This window comes from Trachemys scripta, chromosome 6 (assembly GCF_013100865.1).
Source record: "Trachemys scripta elegans isolate TJP31775 chromosome 6, CAS_Tse_1.0, whole genome shotgun sequence".
NCBI lineage: Eukaryota > Metazoa > Chordata > Testudines > Emydidae > Trachemys > Trachemys scripta.
In genome coordinates this window covers 57,767,580-57,776,261 of record NC_048303.1, presented here as the reverse complement: position 1 = coordinate 57,776,261, position 8,682 = coordinate 57,767,580, and the positions used below count along the sequence as shown (strand labels likewise).

Sequence of the window (8,682 nt, the reverse complement as noted above, 5' to 3'; positions counted from 1 at the left end):
CAGTGGCATTACATAATCCAATATGCAGGGAGCTCAAAACTCTGCAGTACAGGGGTATTGTAGCACCTATAGAGACTAGCACAGTCTGGGTAAGCAGCATTGTGGTGGTAAAGAATCAATCAGGCAAATTACACATCTGCATGGACTCAAAGCCACTGAACAAGGCATTGAAAATATGCCACTGTCCACTGCCCACAATTGATGACCTCTTGCCAGAACTCTCCAAAGTCAGAATCATTATGGTCTGTGATGTGAGGGACTGGTTTTGGCACACAAGCCTAGCTAGAGAGTCCAGCATGCTGAAAACTTTTGGAACACCATTTGATCACTACAGATGGCTACGCATGCCAATGGGCATAAGCCCAGTTCCAGATAAGACTCACCCCAGGGCTGCAAGGACTGCCTGGGGTGAAAATAATTGCAAATAATATCCTCATTGTAGGCAAATGGAGCAATGATACTGAAGCAGAACAAGACCATGGCAGAAAACTACAACCTTTCCACAGTGATGTGGGGACAAGAACCCTCCCAAAATGTGCCTCAAACAGCATGAGGTGACATATATTGGATATCTGCTCACAGCAGAGGGACTGAAAGGCAGACAGAGGCATGCCAGCGCCAACGGATGTCATAGTGGTACAGTGCTTCCTTGGGATGATAAATTTTCAGTCCAAATTCTGTCTGCACTCGACTGCAGTAGCAGAATCCATATGTCAGCTCACCAGGAAGCATTTTGCATGGGACTGGGTAGGTCCCCAAAAGCAAGCATTTGACGTGCGAAAACAAGTGATAATGGATGCCCCTGTCCTGAAGTCCTACTAGCCAGGAGAGCCACTGTCATTCCAGTGTGATACATCAGAGAAAGGATTGGGTGTAGCTCTTTTGCAGGAGAGCCATTCGCTTATCAGTAGAGACCTGTCACAGATTGAACTGGGTGTGCCCAAATAGAAGAAGCACTTCTGGCTGTAGTATTTGGAGTAGAGAAATTCCATCAGTACATGCATGCACTATTATTGGGTGGCCAATCAGATCACAAGACGCAGAGACAATCTTGGCAAGCCCCTTCTTAGTGCTCCAAAGAGATTGTAGGATTAGCCTCCAGCTCTACTAGACAGAGGTCAGATATTGTCCAGGAAGATTACTGGTGTTAGCTGATACTCTGAGCAGGATGCATATACCCAGTATCAGTGAGATTGGGGGAAGAGGATCAGGACATAGTGCAGCATGCGAATGGATTCAGTTTCAACAGCAAAGCTGATAGAAATCAAAGAGGATATGGAAAAGGACATCCAACTATAGGCAATGAGTGATATTGTATAGGAAAAGAGTGATATTAGCAGGGTGGCCTGAAGACAAAAGCCAAGTACTAGTAAGAGCAGAATCATGTTTTCAAATTAAAGATGAGCTGAGTGTGCAGGATAGAATCATATTTTGAGGACGGAGAGCTATTGTCCAAGCTTCATTATGTAAGGATGCCATGCAAAAAATACATGTCTGACAGCTGTCTTAGATGGGATCAAGAGTGTTTACTGTCCGGGAATAAATACACAACTCCAGTCCCTGATAAAAAGGGTGTGTTACCTGCTGGTCAGTGATAACTGATAGCAAAAAGAGATTGTTACCATGTGAGCTGCCAACCTGACCATGGGAAAAGGGGGGAGTGGAGTTATTTACCTTCAGTGTAAAGCAGTACTTGATTACTGTGGCCTACTATCAAATTTCTGGGAGGTTAATATCCTGCTTGATACAAGAAGCAAGTCAGTGATTGGCAAACTGAAGGGACACTTTGCAAGATATGGCATTCCAGACACTGTATTCACTGACAATAGAGAGTCTGCCACACTTGTGAGCAGCTGGAAGAATTCAAGAAATTTGCATACAAAGAGGAGGTAACCATCACACCACCTACCCACAATACCCGCAGAGTTATTGTAAGGTAGTATCAGTTGAAAGCAGCTCAGACTGTTACACAAGGCTCTTTCTTCTGGTTCAGAACCCACAGGGATGGAGAAGATGCCACAGGGAGAAAGCTTGCTAGATTTGGAGACAGGTGACATGGAGATAGACAGAGCTCACTCCCAGTGTGGTCACCTGTTGAGGAGACCAAACTATTTCAAAGACTATGTAACAAGCTGAGTCTGTGGTAAAGATGAGATTCCAACTCAGTTACATGCTACCAACCTCTGGTGGAAGGGAGATGGGGTGGGGACCTTGGCTTTAATTATTGGTTTTTAAAGTTTATACAAAAATGTTTGTAAAATAGGGAAGATGTATTGTGATTAGTGGAACTGGAGTCAGAGGGCCCATGTTCCCTGGAGGAGCTGTTATTGAAGAGGTGTCTTCCAACCTTAATCTTCTATGATTCTATGAAAAGAGGTAGATGACAAGGTATGGTAGAAGAGTGTGTACCTTAACAGGACCCAGGAGACTGCACTGTGAAGTCTCTGCTAATAAGGTTTGTGAGAATGTAACTACTCACTTGCTCATCCAGAATAAACAGAATTCAGGAGGGCTAAACAGAAAATGAAGAAGAAAAATCTGTTGAATTCTGAAGACATCTAGAGTGAGTGTGACTTGGTTATTAATGGCATTTTTGCCTGGCAATCCATGACCAAGGTATGAATGTGCATGATCCCAACCACAAAAATGGCCTGAACTCAGTCAGCCTTGACATGAAATATTCACTTATATTCTACATGTGAAAGCGCTGTCCCCAGACATTGGAGCATCAGTTTATGGAGTTTTGTAGGAGCCCATTCAAATATGAGCTACAGTTACAAGAGAAAATGATGCTTCTTTGCACCCTTGTGGCAGTAGGAAAGAAAGAGATTAGCAGTATGCCTCCTGAAACCTTCTTTTTGGGCTTTGAGCAACTCTGATCATTGAACAACAAAAAGTTGCTCTTTGGTGTTCTATCAATAAAGAGAGACAACTTGAGTTTATGTTGTGGAGTATGTAGGGCATTAGATATTTATGGTGGGAAGAGCAGGGTTTTTTTTTTTTTTTTTACCTATTATATGTTTTGATATGAAATGGTACAGCTAATTTATTGTAAGGACACTCAGAGTATCGGGTGAGTGTCTATTGACCAGTGGTCATCCTCTATATAGACATTTAATTAAATTATTTTTTAAAGAATTTCTCTCTCAGCATCAAGAATACCTAACCTAATAGAACTGCAAAATTTGGCTGTCTGAATGGACTTTGTACATTTTCTAATTTTATTTTTATAATATTTAGTGTTATCCAAAGCTATTCCTTAAAGTAATTCAAGTTGTCCTGCAACAAAGTCCACAAAAGACTATGGAGAAGTAGTCAGATCTAAAAAATGAGTAACTCTTCCAATTAGAATTTTTGACCTGAGAGCAATATAAATGGTAATTCTTGGAGTATAAAGGGATAGACTAATAAAACACAGAGAAAGAGAGAATATTAGAATACATAGCCTATATCCTCAGCTTGTTTAAATCAGTAATCAATGGTTTACACCAGCTGAGGTACTGGCCCCACATTATTAAAATTCTGGAAACAGAATCTTTGCCCTCCTAGCTGACTTTGCGCTTTAAAAATCATTTATTCATAACAACAACAAAGACTTCTCATTGACATAGAGAGATCACATTTGATATCTCTTATTAGTCTGTCATCCTCTACCATTTTATATTGGAACAATCAATGTAGATTAGAGGACCATGTATTGTGTTAGCTTTTGTAATTGGAGTGTAGGATAAATCTAAAATTGGAGAATTAAAGTTAGTGTAAGTTGTGCAGAGAGACCCTAACTAGCAAGTAAAAGAGAGGCCTGAAAAGAAATGAGTTTTATAAGGCCAGATGAAATGATGTAGGGAGGATGTCTGGTTCAAAGAATAACTAATAAAATAAAGGAAAGTATCTGAAAAGCAGGCCTCTGACCAATAGGGGTGACTGCACATGGCTTTAAATAAGACAAAGATACTCTGTTTTACAGTGAGTCAACATGGCCCTTCCCACCCCACATTCCAGTGTTATCTCAAAAGTTAGGACTTATGTGAACCCACGTGCAAATTAGGGTTTATGTGAATCCATGTGTGGTCAGCAAGGAGGAGGGGAAGAGATGGGGAGGAAAGGCACTGGGGAGAAAGGAAATTGTAAATCTCATCTGGATTAAGGCTGGAAATAAGGGTGAATTGTCTCAAATTGGTTTTTTAGTTGAAGTCAATAATTGGCAATGACATCACTTATTTGTTAAAGGGTATAAAAATAAACTCTCAAAGGGTTCATTGCTAAAACCTGTCTGACCACGTTGGAGCTGACCAGTATACCTCTAAGCACCCCTGGGTTTAGCCTGTTTGTAAGTATCTTGATCAAATGTTTATAAATGTTTTGTTACTCTTCGAATGTAATAAATTGCTTATTATTTTGGCTTTGGGGGCATTTTAGAGCCATTGTATAAATATTATTTGTCCTTTGGATTTAATAAAGAATTTATCATTAAATTAGTGTCATGGTAATCCCCAGTTCCAACATGGAGTATGAAACTCTTAGACATTTTGTAGCAGCTGGCAGCACAGTGTAGCAGAGTATTGTATCTGAAAGTTCTTTCAGCACATTGTTCAATTTCCTGTTGAAGTGGGAACTCATCTAGGGCTCTTATTACAGTCATGACGCAAGCCTTTTTGCTGTTCAGTATATTCTTTTAAATGACCCTTCCTATGTAACGTCTCTTCAAAATATTCTTGTCTGGTTTTTTGTATGGCTTGTATTTTTCATTATTAGTAAGGATACATTTTAGTCACAGGTATTTTTAGTAAAAGTCATGGTCAGGTCACTGGCAGTAAACAAAAATTCATGGCCCATGACCTGTCCATGACTTGTGCTATATACCCTTGACTAAATCTTGTGGGGGAGAGGTGTGTGGACAGGGATGCTGGGCAGCGGCCCAGGACCCCTGCTGGTGCTTGGGAGGTGGGGCTGGCCAGCTCCCTACCCGGCTCTGCACCTCCCCGAAAGCAGTGACATCCTCCTCCCTCTGCTTGTAGCAGGGCCAGCTCCAGCTTTTTTGCCACCCCAAATGGTGAAGGAAAAAAAAAAAAGATAAAGCCGCGATCGGCAGCACTTTGGCAGCAGCTCTATTGCGCCGCTTCATTCTTCAGTGGCAATTCAGTGGCCAGTCCTTCCCTCTGAGAGGGACTGAGGGACCCGCCGCCAAAGACCCAGAGATGCCGCCCCTTTCCATTGCCGCCACAAGCACCTGCTTCCTGTGCTGGTGCCTGGAGCCGGCCCAGGCTCATAGGCAGAGGTGTGGCCAGGTAGCTCTGCATGCTGCCTCTCCCCCGAGTGCAGGCTCCGTAGCTCCCATTGGCCGGGAACCATGGCCAATGGGAGCTGTATGAGCAGCTCCGCCCAGGAGCTGAGGGATGTTGCTGCTTCTGGGGAGCCCCCCCCAAGGTAAGCATCCCCCAGAACCCTGACACCCTCCCGTGCCCCAACCCCCAGCCCTGAACCCCCTTCACATCCAAACTCCTGCTGCTGGGGCTGGGCGCGGTGGTCCCAGCAGCAATTGGTGCGGTTGGCCCAGGGTCTGCCTGAGCTGCTCAGGCAGCCCTGGGGTCAACTGCACCAGCCACTGCAGAAGTCACAAAGTCATGGAATCCGTGACTTCCATGATCTCTGTGACAAACTCGCAGCCTTAATTATTAGTTATGTACTTTCCACAGTTAGTTAAGGCAGCCCCTAACCAGCTAATTTTATGTTGGTTGCTTATAGGTTTACTATAAGAGGAGTTAAATTCATCCTTGGTCTGTTTTTGTTGACTTCAGTGGGTTTACCCCAGGGGTGAACTTGGCTCCAACTTTCAGCTGTGTAGTTATTGGCTTAGGAAGGCCTGGGAAAGTAAAAAGCAACTTGTGCTAGTCTTCTGTGACTATTTAAACATCTGTCTCTGGCTTTGTGAAAAAGCTAAAGACTACTAGAGAATGAGCTGTCTAGAGCAGGGGTTCTCAAACTTTTTCAAATATTTCAGGCTGGGATGCTTCCCCACCCAAAAAGTGGTAGTAAATTACTGTACATACTCATAGGAGCACTAAATGGCAATATTTTATCATGCCTGCCACCCTTATTTCTGAGAGGCTGCTGCCTTCAGAGCTGGGCACTCTCTGGCCGCCCAACTCTGAAGGCAGCACAGAAATAAGGGTGGCAATACCAAATCACAGACATTTGTTTGTATGTCAAAAATCTGCCTGGACAGAGATCAGAGGACCAAAAAGAAAAGGTCATGGCTGGGAAAACCCAGATGTATGGTAACCCTAATGTTGCAACCCCCCTACAATAGTCTTGCAACCCCCTTTTGAGCCAGGACCCCCAGTTTGAGAAATGCTGGTTTAGAGGCTGGCTAGATTGCTGTATTGACTTTACTCTGAAATCCTTTTCTTTGTTTAATGAACATTAAACAGTTTGTAAAGGAAAACCAAAAAGGTATCTTGTGATTCCCCAGCATACTAGTCAAACAACCTTGTCCTTTGATCTTATCACTACTTGGAAGCTGACCAGCTTTTCACCCATTCCAATTTAATATACAATCCTCAAATAAAGGACATATCAGATATTAAACTGATAAGAACAGACACTACACTTTGATCTTAGTTCCAAGGAGCCGAGAAGCGATTCCAGTTACTGATAATCCTACAAGGAAATGATGCAGCAGGATTCAGTTTTGCTTGATCATGAAAGAGCCCTTGTACTGTTGAGTCAGTATGGTATCAATAATAATACCCAGCATGCAGTTGTAGAGCTTTAGATGTATCAGTTGTACTAATCAATGCTCTTCCATATACCTTTTGAAAGATTGGAAATCTGACCACCACTATTTTGGCTAAATATCAGCACAGAAAATCTCCTTATTTCAATTAGATGAGCTAAATCTTCAGTTTGCTACCTTTCGCCTACTGCTGAGTTGAGTATTGTGCAGGTACAAATGACTGCCCAATTTCCACCTCCTCCCATGAAGTTGTTGCTCTTGGGGAGTTGTGAAGTAGTTCTGCTGTGTGATATTTATGAAATGCTTTGCTAGGGAAATGCAAAATGTAATATAATATCATGTAGGAATGTTAGCAAATAAACCACAGAAAAGCTGTCTCTGGGCCTCCAATAAATGATACAAAAGTATTTATTTTTCTACCAAGAAGTAAGGTTACAACAATCGATGGGCCATATTCATCATAAATTCATTTGCTAGAATTATAAAACACCTAGATAAACATGAGGGACAACTAGCATAGCTAACGGTAAAGGAAAATCATGTCTTTATAATGTACTAGAAATCTTTGTGTGCATCAATAAAAGTAGAAAAAGTAAAGCCAGACGATGTAACTTATTCAGACTTTTAAGAAGCCTTTGACATGAGGTTATTAATGAAACTAACTAGCTCTCATCACCATGGCATATTCTGATGTGGGTCTCCCTCAATCAATCCTGTTGAAATTGTTCCACATTAATTTAATATTACTTGGGCCAGAGAGTGAGAATGACTCTATAGCCCGCTGCAAAGGGCACTCACCTGAGAGGTGGCAGATCTCTCTTCAAATCCCTTCTCCTCATCAGGAAGAGGAGGGAATGGAACTAGGGTCCCCACATCTGAGGTGAGTACCCTAGCCACTGAGTTAAAGGTTATAAATGAGGTCCTGTACCTCCCAGCCCCTGCCTGTTTTGTGTGGAGTTAAGTGGTGTTTGAACATGCCTATCGGATCAGGCCCTGCATGGGTGGTGGGTAAAATAGGCCAGGCGCAGCTGCTGCCACCGGACCCTGTTTGTGGATTTGGCGGGGAGAATTTTTGCTTTTTTATTATGCCCCATGCAGGTTCTGGGGCAGCTGAGGAGCCGGTATGTGTTACTCAGCTTCCCGGGTTCATCAGTAATCTCCCTGGAGCCCAGGAAGATTATTGATGAACCCAGGAAACTAACGCATAATGCCTCCTCAGCTGGGGGGACGGGGCGGAGCCAGGGGCTAGCTCCAACCACCGCCCATTAGGACCTGCATATTACTTAGGTGGAAGAGTGCCTATCTTCCCCCAATTCATGGATCGCAAACATGGATCAAGACCTCCCTGCAGCCTGGACTTAGGTGCCTATCTCTGTGAGGTGGTGGGACTTAGGAGATAACCAATAGGAGATACTGATAAGGGCTATCTTAGGCAGCTCCCGCCTAACATGCTGGTTTTGTGTATCGCATGTTTAGCCATCCAAATCTTCCCCTTCATTGTACAGGAGGCTAGATGTCTAACACAGGCTTTGTGAATTGCAAGGTTGTTCCTATGATTTCTTAGGTGGCTAAAAGTTAAGTGGCATGATGCTGAGTCCCTCAACGCTTATGTCCCTTTGTGAATCTGGGCCTGAGCACCTTCCAGTAGGACATTAAACACTGTGACTACTTATCTGGCATGTGTATCTCTCATCTACTCCCAGTGACAGAAGTGCGTGTAGTTAAGTGTTTTGGTTTGGAGTTTATTTATATACATATTGTCGTGTGTTTTTGTTAGAGAAGACTAGGTCAGAGAAATGTGGCTTTCACATTTGGTGGTGAGGTTTGTTATCGTCCTTAGTTCTTGTGGGAGTTCATTCCACAGTTTTGGGCCAGTGCCTGAGAAAGCTCGGTCTCCTGTATAGATAGAATTTACCTTTTATTGGAGAAAGTTTTGTTGAGCCAAT

General features: G+C 43.0%; 1 pseudogene; it reads right to left on the bottom strand.

Moving 5' to 3' along the window:
- Positions 1-6,515: 6,515 nt before the first annotated feature.
- Positions 6,516-6,643, bottom strand: LOC117879681 (annotated as a pseudogene).
- Positions 6,644-8,682: the final 2,039 nt, after the last annotated feature.